This window comes from Berghia stephanieae, chromosome 11 (assembly GCF_034508935.2).
Source record: "Berghia stephanieae isolate SIO BIC M18660-M18661 chromosome 11, UCSD_Bste_1.3, whole genome shotgun sequence".
NCBI classification, from domain to species: domain Eukaryota; kingdom Metazoa; phylum Mollusca; class Gastropoda; order Nudibranchia; family Aeolidiidae; genus Berghia; species Berghia stephanieae.
This window is the reverse complement of record NC_088370.1, coordinates 278715-298358: the sequence shown is the minus strand read 5'-3', so window position 1 is coordinate 298358 and position 19644 is coordinate 278715. Positions and strand designations below refer to the sequence as shown.

The window sequence follows — 19644 nt, the reverse complement described above, 5'->3', positions numbered from 1 at the left end:
GACAAGGTACGACCCTCACGTATTTGTTGCAGATGCTGCCCACACTTACCAGCTATGTTGAATGCTGATTCCTCGCTGGCAGTGTCTTACCACAAGTCTTGTCGCGTTGGTGGGCGCCAAATACACGCATCCTCAGTAATCGTCGAACACACACAATGTGTCGGATGGGACCATTTCTCTCTATTTTGTTACAGACACACACAATGTGTCGGATGGGACCATTTCTCTCTATTTTGTTACAGACACACACAATGTGTCGGATGGGACCATTTCTCTCTATTTTGTTACAGACACACACAATGTGTCGGATGGGACCATTTCTCTCTATTTTGTTACAGACACACACAATGTGTCGGATGGGACCATTTCTCTCTATTTTGTTACAGACACACACAATGTGTCGGATGGGACCATTTCTCTCTATTTTGTTACAGACACACACAATGTGTCGGATGGGACCATTTCTCTATTTTGTTAAGCCACACAATGTGCGTGACATTTTGTCTATTTTGTTACAGACACACACAATGTGTCGGATGGGACCATTTCTGTCTATTTTGTTACAGACACACACAATGTGTCGGATGGGACCATTTCTTCTATTTTGTTACAGACACACACAATGTGTCGGATGGGACCATTTCTCTCTATTTTGTTACAGACACACACAATGTGTCGGATGGGACCATTTCTCTCTATTTTGTTACAGACACACACAATGTGTCGGATGGGACCATTTCTCTCTATTTTGTTACAGACACACACAATGTGTCGGATGGGACCATTTCTCTCTATTTTGTTACAGACACACACAATGTGTCGGATGGGACCATTTCTCTCTATTTTGTTACAGACACACACAATGTGTCGGATGGGACCATTTCTCTCTATTTTGTTACAGACACACACAATGTGTCGGATGGGACCATTTCTCTCTATTTTGTTACAGACACACACAATGTGTCGGATGGGACCATTTCTCTCTATTTTGTTACAGACACACACAATGTGTCGGATGGGACCATTTCTCTCTATTTTGTTACAGACACACACAATGTGTCGGATGGGACCATTTCTCTCTATTTTGTTACAGACACACACAATGTGTCGGATGGGACCATTTCTCTCTATTTTGTTACAGACACACACAATGTGTCGGATGGGACCATTTCTCTCTATTTTGTTACAGACACACACAATGTGTCGGATGGGACCATTTCTCTCTATTTTGTTACAGACACACACAATGTGTCGGATGGGACCATTTCTCTCTATTTTGTTACAGACACACACACAATGTGTCGGATGGGACCATTTCTCTCTATTTTGTTACAGACACACACAATGTGTCGGATGGGACCATTTCTCTCTATTTTGTTACAGACACACACAATGTGTCGGATGGGACCATTTCTCTCTATTTTGTTACAGACACACACAATGTGTCGGATGGGACCATTTCTCTCTATTTTGTTACAGACACACACAATGTGTCGGATGGGACCATTCTCTCTATTTTGTTACAGACACACACAATGTGTCGATGGGACCATTTCTCTCTTTTTGTTACAGACACACACATGTGTCGGATGGGACATTTCTCTCTATTTTGTTACAGACACACACAATGTGTCGGATGGACCATTTCTCTCTATTTGTTACAGACACACACAATGTGTCGGATGGGACCATTTCTCTCTATTTGTTACAGACAACACAATGTGTCGATGGGACCATTTCTCTCTATTTGTTACAGACACACACAATGTGTCGGATGGACCATTCTCTCTATTTTGTTACAGACACACACAATGTGTCGGATGGACATTTCTCTCTATTTTGTCAAGCACACCTTTTTTGTACACACCATTGTCGAGACCATTTTCTCATTTTTAGACACACACAATTGTCGGATGGGACCATTCTCTATTTTGTTACAGACACACACAATGTGTCGGATGGGACCATTTCTCTCTATTTTGTTACAGACACACACAATGTGTCGGATGGGCCATTCTCTCTATTTTGTTCGACACCCAATTTCGATGGGACCATTCCCATTGTTACGAACACATTTCGTGCATTTCTCCTATTTTGTTCAGACCACCAATTTCGGAGGACCATTTTCCATTTGTACAACACACATGTGTCGGAGACCATTTCTCCATTTTTTCAGACAACACAATGTGGGGACCATTTCTCTCTATTTTGTTACAGACACACACAATGTGTCGGATGGACCATTTCCTCTATTTTGTTACAGACACACACAATGTGTCGGATGGGACCATTTCTCTCTATTTTGTTACAGACACACACAATGTGTCGGATGGGACCATTTCTCTCTTTTAGAATTGTCGATACCATTTCTCTCTATTTTGTTACAGACACACACAATGGTCGGATGGACCATTTCCTCTATTTTGTTAACAACACAACATGGGCATTTCTTCTATTTTGTTAAAACACACAAGTCGATGGACCATTTCTCTCTATTTGTTACAGACACACACAATGTGTCGGATGGACCATTTCTCTCTATTTTGTTACAGACACACACAATGTGTCGATGGGACCATTTCTCTCTATTTTGTTACAGACACACACAATGTTCGATGGACCATTTCTCTCTATTTGTACAGACACACACAAGTGTCGGATGGACCATTTTCTCTATTTGTTACAGACACACAAAGTGTCGGATGGACCATTTCTCTCTATTTTGTTACAGACACACACAATGTTCGGATGGACATTCTCTCTATTTGTACGACACCAATTTCATGGGCTTTCTCTCTATTTGTTACAGACAACCAATTGTCGGATGGGACCATTTCTCTCATTTTGTTAGACACACACATCATGGGACCATTCCTCTATTTTGTTCAGACAACACAATGTCGATGGGACCATTTCTCTCTATTTTGTTACAGACACACTCAATGTGTCGGATGGGACATTTCTCTCTATTTTGTTACAGACACACAATGTGTCGGATGGGACATTTCTCTCTATTTTGTTACAGACACACACAATGTGTCGGATGGGACCATTTCTCTCTATTTTGTTACAGACACACACAATGTGTCGGATGGGACCATTTCTCTCTATTTTGTTACAGACACACACAATGTGTCGGATGGGACCATTTCTCTCTATTTTGTTACAGACACACACAATGTGTCGGATGGGACCATTTCTCTCTATTTTGTTACAGACACACACAATGTGTCGGATGGGACCATTTCTCTCTATTTTGTTACAGACACACACAATGTGTCGGATGGGACCATTTCTCTCTATTTTGTTACAGACACACACAATGTGTCGGATGGGACCATTTCTCTCTATTTTGTTACAGACACACACAATGTGTCGGATGGGACCATTTCTCTCTATTTTGTTACAGACACACACAATGTGTCGGATGGACCATTTCTCTCTATTTTGTTACAGACACACACAATGTGTCGGATGGGACCATTTCTCTCTATTTTGTTACAGACACACACAATGTGTCGGATGGGACCATTTCTCTCTATTTTGTTACAGACACACACAATGTGTCGGATGGGACCATTTCTCTCTATTTTGTTACAGACACACACAATGTGTCGGATGGGACCATTTCTCTCTATTTTGTTACAGACACACACAATGTGTCGGATGGGACCATTTCTCTCTATTTTGTTACAGACACACACAATGTGTCGGATGGGACCATTTCTCTCTATTTTGTTACAGACACACACAATGTGTCGGATGGGACCATTTCTCTCTATTTTGTTACAGACACACACAATGTGTCGGATGGGACCATTTCTCTCTATTTTGTTACAGACACACACAATGTGTCGGATGGGACCATTTCTCTCTATTTTGTTACAGACACACACAATGTGTCGGATGGGACCATTTCTCTCTATTTTGTTACAGACACACACAATGTGTCGGATGGGACCATTTCTCTCTATTTTGTTACAGACACACACAATGTGTCGGATGGGACCATTTCTCTCTATTTTGTTACAGACACACACAATGTGTCGGATGGGACCATTTCTCTCTATTTTGTTACAGACACACACAATGTGTCGGATGGGACCATTTCTCTCTATTTTGTTACAGACACACACAATGTGTCGGATGGGACCATTTCTCTCTATTTTGTTACAGACACACACAATGTGTCGGATGGGACCATTTCTCTCTATTTTGTTACAGACACACACAATGTGTCGGATGGGACCATTTCTCTCTATTTTGTTACAGACACACACAATGTGTCGGATGGGACCATTTCTCTCTATTTTGTTACAGACACACACAATGTGTCGGATGGGACCATTTCTCTCTATTTTGTTACAGACACACACAATGTGTCGGATGGGACCATTTCTCTCTATTTTGTTACAGACACACACAATGTGTCGGATGGGACCATTTCTCTCTATTTTGTTACAGACACACACAATGTGTCGGATGGGACCATTTCTCTCTATTTTGTTACAGACACACACAATGTGTCGGATGGGACCATTTCTCTCTATTTTGTTACAGACACACACAATGTGTCGGATGGGACCATTTCTCTCTATTTTGTTACAGACACACACAATGTGTCGGATGGGACCATTTCTCTCTATTTTGTTACAGACACACACAATGTGTCGGATGGGACCATTTCTCTCTATTTTGTTACAGACACACACAATGTGTCGGATGGGACCATTTCTCTCTATTTTGTTACAGACACACACAATGTGTCGGATGGGACCATTTCTCTCTATTTTGTTACAGACACACACAATGTGTCGGATGGGACCATTTCTCTCTATTTTGTTACAGACACACACAATGTGTCGGATGGGACCATTTCTCTCTATTTTGTTACAGACACACACAATGTGTCGGATGGGACCATTTCTCTCTATTTTGTAAGACACACCAGTAGGACCATCCTTTTTGTAGACCACCATTGTCGGAGACCATTTCCATTTGTTACGACACACACAATGTGTCGGATGGGACCATTTCTCTCTATTTTGTTACAGACACACACAATGTGTCGGATGGGACATTTCTCTTTTTGTTACAGACACACACAATGTGTCGGATGGGACCATTTCTCTCTATTTTGTTAAACACACACAATTTCGTGGACATCCTCATTTGTTCGACACCAATTGTCGATGACCATTTCTCTCTTTTTTGTTACAGACACCACAATGTGTCGGATGGGACCATTTCTCTCTATTTGTTACAGACACACCAATGTGTCGGATGGACCATTTCTCTCTATTTTGTTACAGACACACACAATGTGTCGGATGGGACCATTTCTCTCTATTTTGTTACAGAACACACAATGTGTCGGATGGGACCATTTTCCTATTTTGTTCGACACCAATTTCGTGGGACCATTTTTTTTTGTTACACACAAAGTGTCGGATGGGACCATTTCTCTCTTTTTGTTAAGACACACACAATGGTCTGCCATTTCCTCTATTTGTAGACACCCAATTGTCGGATGGGACCATTTCATTGTCAGACACCAATGTTCGAGGACCATCCTCATTTGTTACAGACCCCAATTGTCAGGACCATTTTCTCTATTTTGTTTCAGACCACACAAGCGGTGGGACCATTTCTCTCTATTTTGTTACGACACACACAATGTGTCGGATGGGACCATTTCTCCTATTTTGTTACAGACACACACAATGTGTGGATGGGACCATTCTCTTATTTTGTTACAGACACACACAATGTGTCGGATGGGACCATTTCTCTCTATTTTGTTACAGAACACAATGTGCATGGCATTTCCTCTATTTTGTACGACACACATTGTCGATGGGACCATTCTCTCATTTTGTTAGACACACAATGTCGGATGGGATTTCTTCTATTTTGTTACAGACACACACAATGTGTGGATGGGACCATTTCTCTTTTTTGTTCAGACAACACAATGTGTCGGATGGGACCATTTTCTCTATTTGTTACAGACACAACAATGTGTCGGATGGGACCATTTCTCTCTATTTGTTACGACACACACAATGTGTCGGATGGGACCATTCTCTCTATTTTGTTACAGACACACACATGTGTGGATGGACCATTTCTCCATTTGTTCAGACACACACAATGTGTCGATGGGACCATTTCTCTCTATTTTGTTACAGACACACACAATGTGTCGGATGGGCCATTTCTCTCTATTTTGTTACAGACACACACAATGTGTCGGATGGGACCATTTCTCTCTATTTTGTTACAGAACACACAATTTCGATGGGACATTCCCTATTTTGTTACACCCAAATTGTCGGATACCATTTCTCTCTATTTTTTGACACACACAATGTGTCGGAGGGCCTTTCTTCTATTTTTCGACCACACAAGTGTGGATGGGCCATTTTCTCTATTTTGTTACAGACACACAATGTGTCGGTGGGACCATTTCTCTCTATTTTGTTACAGACACACACAATGTGTCGGTGGACCATTTCTCTCTATTTTGTTACAGACACACCAATGTGTCGGTGGACCATCTATTTGTACGACTCCCATTGTGGTGGGACCATCCTTCTTTTGTACACACCAAATTGTCGGAGGACCATTTCTCTCATTTTTTACAGACACACACATGTGTCGGATGGGACTTTCTCTCTATTTTGTTACAGACACACACAATGTCGGATGGGACCATTTCTCTATTTTGTTACAGACACACACAATGTGTCGGATGGGACCATTCTCCATTTTGTTACAGACACAATGTTCGGAGACCATTTTCTATTTTTTATGACACAACAATGTGTCGGATGGCCTTTTTCTATTTTGTTACAGACCACACAATGTGTCGGATGGGACCATTTCTCTCTATTTTGTTACAGACACACACAATGTGTCGGATGGGACCATTTCTCTCTATTTTGTTACAGACACACACAATGTGTCGGATGGGACCATTTCTCTCTATTTTGTTACAGACACACACAATGTGTCGGATGGGACCATTTCTCTCTATTTTGTTACAGACACACACAATGTGTCGGATGGGACCATTTCTCTCTATTTTGTTACAGACACACACAATGTGTCGGATGGGACCATTTCTCTCTTATTTTTACAGACACACACAATGTGTCGGATGGGACCATTTCTCTCTATTTTGTTACAGACACACACAATGTGTCGGATGGGACCATTTCTCTCTATTTTGTTACAGACACACACAATGTGTCGGATGGGACCATTTCTCTCTATTTTGTTACAGACACACACAATGTGTCGGATGGGACCATTTCTCTCTATTTTGTTACAGACACACACAATGTGTCGGATGGGACCATTTCTCTCTATTTTGTTACAGACACACACAATGTGTCGGATGGGACCATTTCTCTCTATTTTGTTACAGACACACACAATGTGTCGGATGGGACCATTTCTCTCTATTTTGTTACAGACACACACAATGTGTCGGATGGGACCATTTCTCTCTATTTTGTTACAGACACACACAATGTGTCGGATGGGACCATTTCTCTCTATTTTGTTACAGACACACACAATGTGTCGGATGGGACCATTTCTCTCTATTTTGTTACAGACACACACAATGTGTCGGATGGGACCATTTCTCTCTATTTTGTTACAGACACACACAATGTGTCGGATGGGACCATTTCTCTCTATTTTGTTACAGACACACACAATGTGTCGGATGGGACCATTTCTCTCTATTTTGTTACAGACACACACAAATGTGTCGGATGGGACCATTTCTCTCTATTTTGTTACAGACACACACAATGTGTCGGATGGGACCATTTCTCTCTATTTTGTTACAGACACACACAATGTGTCGGATGGGACCATTTCTCTCTATTTTGTTACAGACACACACAATGTGTCGGATGGGACCATTTCTCTCTATTTTGTTACAGACACACACAATGTGTCGGATGGGACCATTTCTCTCTATTTTGTTACAGACACACACAATGTGTCGGATGGGACCATTTCTCTCTATTTTGTTACAGACACACACAATGTGTGGATGGGACCATTTCTCTCTATTTTGTTACAGACACACACAATGTGTCGGATGGGACCATTTCTCTCTATTTTGTTACAGACACACACAATGTGTCGGATGGGACCATTTCTCTCTATTTGTTACAGACACACACAATGTGTCGATGGGACCATTTCTCTCTATTTTGTTACAGACACAACAATGTGTCGGATGGACCATTTCTCTCTATTTTGTTACAACACACATGTTCGGATGGGAACCATTCTCTCTATTTTGTTACAGGCACACCAATGTGTCGGATGGGACCATTTCTCTCTATTTTGTTACAGACACACACAATGTGTCGGATGGGACCATTTCTCTCTATTTTGTTACAGACACACACAATGTGTCGGATGGGACCATTTCTCTCTATTTTGTTACAGACACACACAATGTGTCGGATGGGACCATTTCTCTCTATTTTGTTACAGACACACACAATGTGTCGGATGGGACCATTTCTCTCTATTTTGTTACAGACACACACAATGTGTCGGATGGGACCATTTCTCTCTATTTTGTTACAGACACACACAATGTGTCGGATGGGACCATTTCTCTCTATTTTGTTACAGACACACACAATGTGTCGGATGGGACCATTTCTCTCTATTTTGTTACAGACACACACAATGTGTCGGATGGGACCATTTCTCTCTATTTTGTTACAGACACAACAATGTGTCGGATGGGACCATTTCTCTCTATTTTGTTACGACACACACAATGTGTCGGATGGGACCATTTCTCTTATTTTGTTACAGACACACACATGTGTCGGATGGACCATTTCTCTCTATTTTGTTACAGACACACACAATGTGTCGGATGGGACCATTTCTCTCTATTTTGTTACAGACACAACAATGTGTCGGATGGGACCATTTCTCTCTATTTTGTTACAGACACACACAATGTGTCGGATGGGACCATTTCTCTCTATTTTGTTACAGACACACACAATGTGTCGGATGGGACCATTTCTTCTATTTTGTTACAGACACACACAATGTGTCGGATGGGACCATTTCTGTCTATTTTGTTACAGACACACACAATGTGTCGGATGGGACCATTTCTCTCTATTTTGTTACAGACACACACAATGTGTCGGATGGGACCATTTCTCTCTATTTTGTTACAGGACACACACAATGTGTCGGATGGGACCATTTCTCTCTATTTTGTTACAGACACACACAATGTGTCGGATGGGACCATTTCTCTCTATTTTGTTACAGACACACACAATGTGTCGGATGGGACCATTTTCTCTATTTTGTTACAGACACACACAATGTGTCGGATGGGACCATTTCTCTCTATTTTGTTACAGACACACACAATGTGTCGGATGGGACCATTCTCTCTATTTTGTTACAGACACACACAATGTGTCGGATGGGACCATTTCTCTCTATTTTGTTACAGACACACACAATGTGTCGGATGGGACCATTTCTCTCTATTTTGTTACAGGACACACACAATGTGTCGGATGGGACCATTTTCTTTGTTCGTCTTTTTTATTTTGTTACAGACACACACAATGTGTCGGATGGGACCATTTCTCTCTATTTTGTTACAGACACACACAATGTGTCGGATGGGACCATTTCTCTCTATTTTGTTACAGACACACACAATGTGTCGGATGGGACCATTTCTCTCTATTTTGTTACAGACACACACAATGTGTCGGATGGGACCATTTCTCTCTATTTTGTTACAGACACACACAATGTGTCGGATGGGACCATTTCTCTCTATTTTGTTACAGCACACACAATGTGTCGGATGGGACATTTCTCTCTATTTTGTTACAGACACACACAATGTGTCGGATGGGACCATTTCTCTCTATTTTGTTACAGACACACACAATGTGTCGGATGGGACCATTTCTCTCTATTTTGTTACAGACACACACAATGTGTCGGATGGGACCATTTCTCTCTATTTTGTTACAGACACACACAATGTGTCGGATGGGACCATTTCTTCTATTTTGTTACAGACACACAATGTGTCGGATGGGACCATTTCTCTCTATTTTGTTACAGACACACACAATGTGTCGGATGGGACCATTTCTCTCTATTTTGTTACAGACACACACAATGTGTCGGATGGGACCATTTCTCTCTATTTTGTTACAGACACACACAATGTGTCGGATGGGACCATTTCTCTCTATTTTGTTACAGAACACACAATGTGTCGGATGGGACCATTTCTCTCTATTTTGTTACAGACACCACACAATGTGTCGGATGGGACCATTTCTCTCTATTTTGTTACAGACACACACAATGTGTCGGATGGGACCATTTCTGTCTATTTTGTTACAGACACACGCAATGTGTCGGATGGGACCATTTCTCTCTATTTTGTTACAGACACACACAATGTGTCGGATGGGACCATTTCTCTCTATTTTGTTACAGACACACACAATGTGTCGGATGGGACCATTCTCTCTATTTTGTTACAGACACACACAATGTGTCGGATGGGACCATTTCTCTCTATTTTGTTACAGACACACACAATGTGTCGGATGGGACCATTTCTCTCTATTTTGTTACAGACACACACAATGTGTCGGATGGGACCATTTCTCTCTATTTTGTTACAGACACACACAATGTGTCGGATGGGACCATTTCTCTCTATTTTGTTACAGACACACACAATGTGTTGGATGGGACCATTTCTCTCTATTTTGTTACAGACACACACAATGTGTCGGATGGGACCATTTCTCTCTATTTTGTTACAGACACACACAATGTGTCGGATGGGACCATTTCTCTCTATTTTGTTACAGACACACACAATGTGTCGGATGGGACCATTTCTCTCTATTTTGTTACAGACACACACAATGTGTCGGATGGGACCATTTCTCTCTATTTTGTTACAGACACACACAATGTGTCGGATGGGACCATTTCTCTCTATTTTGTTACAGACACACACAATGTGTCGGATGGGACCATTTCTCTCTATTTTGTTACAGACACACACAATGTGTCGGATGGGACCATTTCTCTCTATTTTGTTACAGACACACACAATGTGTCGGATGGGACCATTTCTCTCTATTTTGTTACAGACACACACAATGTGTCGGATGGGACCATTTCTCTCTATTCAACTGAGAGGGAAAAGAATTGAGCCACCGTAAGCTCATGCGTGTCGTAGAAGGCGACTAAAAGAGCCATTCTGGTTTGGTGGTAACCAACGAAAAACCACCCGACTGGCGAGAGAGACATGGTGGCTCCACAGACCCCCATACCCCAGCCCTTTTTATGAGAATGGCTTCATTCACCCATTCTGCTATTTTTCTTGTCCTGGCAATCATCCCCAAACTTTTTCTCCCCCCAAATCCCAAGAACGTAGTATATAAAAGATGTTTTGAGGAATGACGGTTTCAGTTTAAAGAGAGCAAGGGAAGGCGATGGCATAGCACAAATCCCACCCCCTTTTACCATATTTGAGCTATGATTTCCATTCCATACCCCATTTCCCCAATGATTCCAAATTTCCCTTCCTTATCAAAATTGAGTTGCCAGGACAGAGAGAGAGAGAGAACCGAGGAAAACAAGCCTTCTTAACTGTCTTCTATCCCCCAGTATCTCTATACCCTGTACCGTTGAAATAGGTTCAACGAGGAGATATTCCTTTCCAAATCCTGCACAGCAGGCACCTTTCTGCTGAGGGTGCGCAGTTCCGAGAGGACCCCGATAAGGAGGAGCTATTGATCCTGGAGGCTGAGGGGGGTTCACCTTGCGAGGTGTTTCTACCCCAACACTCCTCTTTGGCTTGACGCTTCTCTAAAGACGGGTGGGTAGCCTACCTTGTAGATGGCCCGAGCTACCCAACGCAGAGATGCCAAATCTATTTTTTGGCACTCCCCTCCATTTAGGCAAAGAGATTGGAAGGACTAGATTTAAAACCATATCTAGTTCCTGTCCCCCATGAAATTTCTTTTTAATCATGGTTTGTCATCTCTGAATCAGCAGTCAGTCTTTGTGCAACGCAAAGATTAGGGTCAATCCGAGAGAAAGGCCTGGAGGCGGGACGTCCCCCAACTCCACCCCTCGAGTCCTTTTTTTTTTTTTTTTTTTTTTTTTTTTTTTTTTTTTTTTTTTTTTTTTTTTTTTTTTTTTTTTTTCCCAAGGACCATGGAAGGACAAGAGGAGGCCAGACTTGAGGAGTATAGCTTCGGTGAGTGCCTTACCCCCCAAGTGTGGGACTGAGCCGTGCTAGTGGGCACAATATAGCCGGGTTGAATAAAAACGTATATTTATCATGGCCAAAAATATGAAAAACTCTCCCCTTAAAGCCCCACCCCAGACAGGAAAGAAAAGAAAGATTACAGCCCCGATGACTCTTGATGACTTACCAGGAATGGCAACCCCAAAATTCTCGCCGTTCCTGGTAATTCAACCGAATGAGGAAAACATAAAACTTAACACTTTGAGTATCTTCACCATCAGCAAGGCACTCAAAGCAAATGGCGCCGGTACACCAAAGGCAGTGAACAGGAACAACTCTGGCACTTTAATGATACAAGTGCAGGGTCGACAAGAGAGTGAGAACCTCTTGAAATGTACCAGATTCTCTGACATCCCAGTCACCGTTGAGGCTCACAGGAGCCTCAATAGGTCAAAAGGTGTCATAAGAAGCAGAGATCTGGTAGGCTGTTCGGAGCAGGAGATGGTTGAGGAACTGGAGGGTGTTGTCGAAGCTCGGCGGGTTAGCATCCGCCGCGGCGACAGCACAATCCAGACCAACACCTGGATCCTGACTTTTGACAGCCCGAGACCCCCGTCGAGAATAAGAATTGAATACCTCGACTTGGAGGTTCGGCCTTACGTCCCGAACCCCATGAGATGTTTTAACTGCCACCGGTACGGCCATACTAAAACAAACTGCCGCCGTAAAGCTACATGCCCCCGCTGCGGCAAAGAAGACCACAATGAGGAAAACTGCAAAGTGGACCCTTGTTGTCTGAACTGCCAAGGCAAGCATGCAGCACATTCGAAAGATTGTCCTAAGTGGCAAGAAGAAAAGGCAATCTTGACATACAGAGCCACTTACGGCGGTACGTTTGCTCAGGCAAAAGCAGTGATCTGCCCCCCTCGGCAGGTCGCTGCTTCTGCCAAGAGTTATGCAGAAGTTGCCAGGGCTGCTGGTAATAACCAAAACAGCCATGGCAAAATCGCACAGACTAGAAAAGACAGTCCTCAAAAGAAAAAGCCATCAAGACCTAAAAACAAGGTCGCAAATGTGTCAAAAAATCTTTTTGACACATTGGAGGTTCAAGATGTGGAACCTGCAGCCCCCTCCACATCCACCTCCAAGGCGACCTCCACCCCCCCTCCTTCCCCAAACAAAAAAATTCTCCCCCTCATGGGCGTGGATGTTGGACCCACCCCCCATCTCCATTCCCGTGAGCCCTCTCTATCCCCCAAAAACAAAACTCCACCCCTTCCCAGAATATGGAGCCACCAACACCAGTCGGGGGATCCACAAATCCCCCTGAGGGGCCTCAAAGCCCCAAAAAATCTAAGAACCCAGAGGGACCTAAAAATCCCAAGGGTTCAAAAAAACTCAGCCCTAAAAAAACCGAGAGGCCCTCCACAGGGCCTCCTTCTCCTATGGAAGTCTCTCCTCCTAGGAGAATAAAAGTAAAAGGGTTGAAGGCAGGCATACTGCCTAACCTCCCCACAAAAAATTAGGATACCTAGTCAGACAAGATTAATTTCCTGGAACATCAGAGGGATCAGATCAAATAGAACAGAATTGGACCTCCTCCTCCAGAGGAATCCTGATGTAGTCTGTCTGCAGGAAACAAAATTACCAGCAGACGACTACACAGTAAAAGGATATACGGCCAATCATCTGATTCACTCTGATGGCCAGATAGCGTGTGGGGAGTTTCAATTCTCACGAAGAAGAGCACCCCCCACCGCTTGATACCAATGAAAACAAATCTACAGGCAATAGCAGTGAGAGTGACATTGCACAGACCAATCACCATCTGCTCTGTGTACATCCCACCAGATCATCGCCTCCAGTCTGCCGAGCTAGAGGGAGTTCTAAACCAACTCCCCCCTCCCTATGTGATAATGGGAGATTTCAATGCTCACAGCCCTCTCTGGGGAAACACAGACACAAACCAGAGGGGAAAGGCAGTGGAGGCTTTCATAATGAAAATGGATGTATACTTGGCAAACGGTCTCGAGGCAACACGGGTAAATATTCACAATCTTACCACGTCTGCCATCGATCTCACTTTCTGTGATCCTACACTAGCTCCAGAGCTCTCCTGGACTGTGATCGATGACGATCACGGTTCTGACCATTTTCCAGTCTGCCTCGACATCACCCCGACTTCAAGGGCCCCACAGCCCAAACGTTTGAGTGTTCGGCGAGCAGATTGGGAAACTTTCTCACAGGAGTGTCACAGACTCCTTACGACAGAGGTGGACAGCTATGACAAATTCAAAAATATTTTAACAAATATCTGCAGCTCGACAATACCAACAACCTCTGGTGGACCGAGAAAACACAATCCCTGGTTTACAGAGGAATGTCGAGCGGCCCTACGGGAGAAGAAAAAAGCATACAGGAAAGCGATGAGATTCCCAATCCCTGAGAATTTCACAACATTTAGGAAATTACGAGCAAAGTGTAGGAAGATCTTCCGAGAAAACAAACGGAGATCCTTCCAAAACTTTGTCTCCAAAATAAATAGCCAGACACCCCTAAATAGGGTGTGGAAGATGTTACGGAAACTGAAGGGATCTGATAGTGATTCACTAAATCACTTGACACGTCCCGATGGATCCGTGGCTGAAACAGAACAAGACATTGCCAACACTCTGGCCGAGAGGCTGGCGCACAACTCCTCGTCTGCACACCACACACCACAATTTCTGCGCCATAAACAAAACGCAGAAAACACACCAATAAACTTTACATCTACAAACACTGAAGACTACAACAAACCATTTACACTTGAGGAGTTGGGTGCCTGCCTCCGTGACACAAATGTCACAGCACCGGGTCCTGACAACATCAGTTATGAAATACTCCGACATCTTCCACAAGATAGTCTGGTTGTCCTTTTGAATATCTATAACAAGATATGGACAACACAGACTTTTCCACCTAGTTGGAATCTGGCCACCGTGATTCCAATCCCAAAACCTGGGAAAGACCATTCGGACGCTTCAAACTACCGACCAATCTCCCTCACCAGCTGCCTATGCAAGCTGATGGAGAAAATGGTCAACAAGCGTCTGATGTTCTACTTGGAACACAACAACTCCCTCTCCGACCTCCAATGTGGCTTTCGAAAGAACAGATCAACTGTTGATCACCTTGTTCGACTAGAGAGCTTCATTCGTGAGGCCTTTGCCAAAGGTGAGCACTTGGTAGCAATCTTCTTTGACCTTGAGAAGGCCTTTGACACAACCTGGAAATTCGGAATCCTCAAAGATCTGCACAAACTTGGTCTACGAGGAAACCTTCCAATGTTTGTCAGAGCATTTTTAAACAACAGATCCTTTCAGGTCAAAGCAGGATCCACCTTTTCTGATCCATTTGATCAGGAAGAGGGAGTTCCACAGGGTAGCATTCTGTCTCCCATTCTGTTTGAGATTAAAATAAACTCAATAGTGAATGCAATGAGACAGAATGTTGACTGTTCCTTATATGTTGATGACTTTCTTGTATGCTATCGAAGTAAATCGAGTATGGACACCATTGAGAGACAGTTACAACTCCAACTAAACAAACTGTCGGAGTGGGCAAATCTCAATGGTTTCTCCTTCTCCCCATCAAAAACAGTAGCTGTCCACTTCTGCCGAAAACGCACCTGCATTAGACAGCCTGACCTTTATCTCAACAATTCCAGAATTGAGGTAAAGGACGAAGCCCGATTCCTGGGTTTGATCTTTGATAGGAAACTAAATTTCCTCGCCCATATCAAAGATCTCAGACTGCGATGCATGAAAGCAATGAGAATAATGAGAGTTCTGTCGAGCATGGAATGGGGTTCGGACACAAACACTCTTCTAAAGATATACCGAACCCTTATTCGATCAAAACTGGACTACGCATCTTTTGTATACGGCTCTGCAAAACCATCCTACTTAGGCATGCTGGACCCAATTCATCATCAGGGACTGCGCTTGGCACTCGGGGCTTTCCGCACTTCTCCAGTGGCAAGCCTTTATGCTGAGGCAGATGAGCCACCTCTCCATCTCAGGAGGAAAAAACTGGCTCTCCAGTATGTTACTAAGGTCACATCGCTGCACGACAACCCAGCACACAAACATGTACACTACACGGATAGGACACTAGAAGAAAAATTTCGCAAGCACCCAAAAATGACACCACCATTAGGTTGCAGAATAAAAAAAGACATCGCAGACATGAACATCAGTCTAGATAGGATACATCCATACGTCCAGGCAAAGACACCACCATGGTCCATACATAGACCAAACATAAATTTGGACCTAACAAAACTGGAAAAATCACAAACAGACCCACATATTTACAAACAGACACTAAAAGCAATATTACAAACATACAAAAACCATACTCACATATTTACGGATGGTTCAAAGAGCGCAGATGCAGTAGGATGTGCCTATCACTCAACGGAAGGCACAGGATCACTTCGCCTGGATAGAAATGTTTCGATCTTTACAGCGGAATCGAGAGCAATCCTAAATGCTCTCCGTTTGGCTGAGAGATCGAATAAAAATAAATTCTTGATCTTGTCTGACTCGCTGTCCGTACTTAAGGGGATCTCAAATTTTTATTGCACCGATCCAAGACTCATAAGTATCTTGGAAGGTGCAAATAAATTATTTATTAAGAAAAAGAAAGTTAGTTTTCTCTGGGTACCTAGTCATGTGGGTATCCAGGGGAACGAAGAAGCGGATCGACTGGCAAAAGAGGCGGTGAGCCAAGAATTACAAGAGGGCAGTAAAATCCCACACGCGGATTTAAAGATCAATATAAAAAAACATGTCCGAAAGGAATGGGAACGATCCTGGAGTCGAGATGTACATAACAAATTAAAACAAATTAAAAGTGACCTCGGCCCCAGACCCAACTCGGGGCTAAAAAGAAGAGACGAGGTAAAAATAACTCGACTCCGGATCGGACATACTGCCCTCACTCACCGTTTCCTTCTGGAGAGGGATGAAAAACCCCTCTGCAGAAGATGTAACTGTGACCTGACAGTTCAACACATTTTAATTGAATGTACAGAATTAGAACAGATAAGGTCACAACATTATGATAACAGAGACTTGAAGTCTCTGTTCCAGTCGGTCGATCCGCTTACAATTTTAAAGTATCTGCAGGAATGTGAACTCCTGCAGAAATTGTAAATAGATATTTTTACTTAACAAACATGTAACTATTATGATTTTATAAAGATTTTATTACAACAGTACACGTTTTGATCAGCTGTGGCCCCTCGGGGCCGATAAAAGATTGATGAAAGACAGAAACGGGCGCTTAAATGACCTAAATAGTGTCGAAAGCGCCGTTAAACACCTAAAAACAAAAAATTTCTCTCTATTTTGTTACAGACACACACAATGTGTCGGATGGGACCATTTCTCTCTATTTTGTTACAGACACACACAATGTGTCGGATGGGACCATTTCTCTCTATTTTGTTACAGACACACACAATGTGTCGGATGGGACCATTTCTCTCTATTTTGTTACAGACACACACAATGTGTCGGATGGGACCATTTCTCTCTATTTTGTTACAGACACACACAATGTGTCGGATGGGACCATTTCTCTCTATTTTGTTACAGACACACACAATGTGTCGGATGGGACCATTTCTCTCTATTTTGTTACAGACACACACAATGTGTCGGATGGGACCATTTCTCTCTATTTTGTTACAGACACACACAATGTGTCGGATGGGACCATTTCTCTCTATTTTGTTACAGACACACACAATGTGTCGGATGGGACCATTTCTCTCTATTTTGTTACAGACACACACAATGTGTCGGATGGGACCATTTCTCTCTATTTTGTTACAGACACACACAATGTGTCGGATGGGACCATTTCTCTCTATTTTGTTACAGACACACACAATGTGTCGGATGGGACCATTTCTCTCTATTTTGTTACAGACACACACAATGTGTCGGATGGGACCATTTCTCTCTATTTTGTTACAGACACACACAATGTGTCGGATGGGACCATTTCTCTCTATTTTGTTACAGACACACACAATGTGTCGGATGGGACCATTTCTCTCTATTTTGTTACAGACACACACAATGTGTCGGATGGGACCATTTCTCTCTATTTTGTTACAGACACACACAATGTGTCGGATGGGACCATTTCTCTTTTTTTTGTTACAGACACACACAATGTGTCGGATGGGACCATTTCTCTCTATTTTGTTACAGACACACACAATGTGTCGGATGGGACCATTTCTCTCTATTTTGTTACAGACACACACAATGTGTCGGATGGGACCATTTCTCTCTATTTTGTTACAGACACACACAATGTGTCGGATGGGACCATTTCTCTCTATTTTGTTACAGACACACACAATGTGTCGGATGGGACCATTTCTCTCTATTTTGTTACAGACACACACAATGTGTCGGATGGGACCATTTCTCTCTATTTTGTTACAGACACACACAATGTGTCGGATGGGACCATTTCTCTCTATTTTGTTACAGACACACACAATGTGTCGGATGGGACCATTTCTCTCTATTTTGTTACAGACACACACAATGTGTCGGATGGGACCATTTCTCTCTATTTTGTTACAGACACACACACACACATGTGTCGGGGCCTTCCCATTTTGTCAGACAAACATGGTCGGGGGACCATTCTTATTTGTCACCACACAGTGTCGATGACATTCTCTCTTTTTTACGACCACAATGGCGGTGGGACTTTCTCTTTTTTGTCAGCACACCAATGGCGATGGACATTCTTTGTACGACCAATGTGGGACATTCTCTCTATTTGTTAGACACACAATTTGTTGGACCATTCCTATTTTTTCAGACCACCATTTGAGGACCATTTTCATTTGTACGATCCCAATTGTCGAGGACCACTCCATTTGTACAGCCCAATGTTCGGATGACCATTCTCATTTTTTACAGACAAACAATGTGCGGTGGACCATTTCTCTCTATTTTGTTACAGACACACACAAGTGTCGGATGGGACCTTTCTCTATTTTTTCAGACACACAATGTGTCGGATGGACCATTTCTCTATGACAGACAAACATGTTCGATGGGACATCTCCATTTGTACAGCCCATTGTCGAGGAACATTTCTCTCTATTTTGTTACAGACACACACAATGTGGGTGGGACCTTTCTCTATTTTGTTACAGACAACACAATGTGTCGATGGGACCATTTTCTCTATTTTGTTACAGACACACAATGTTCTGGCCATTTTCTATTTCGACAACCATTTCT

General features: G+C 42.8%; 1 protein-coding gene across 2 annotated transcripts in view; it reads left to right on the top strand.

Moving 5' to 3' along the window:
- LOC144957293 (androgen-induced gene 1 protein-like) overlaps positions 1 to 19644 on the top strand; it is a 57241-nt gene that overhangs the window by 23363 nt on the left and 14234 nt on the right. The window lies entirely within an intron of this gene.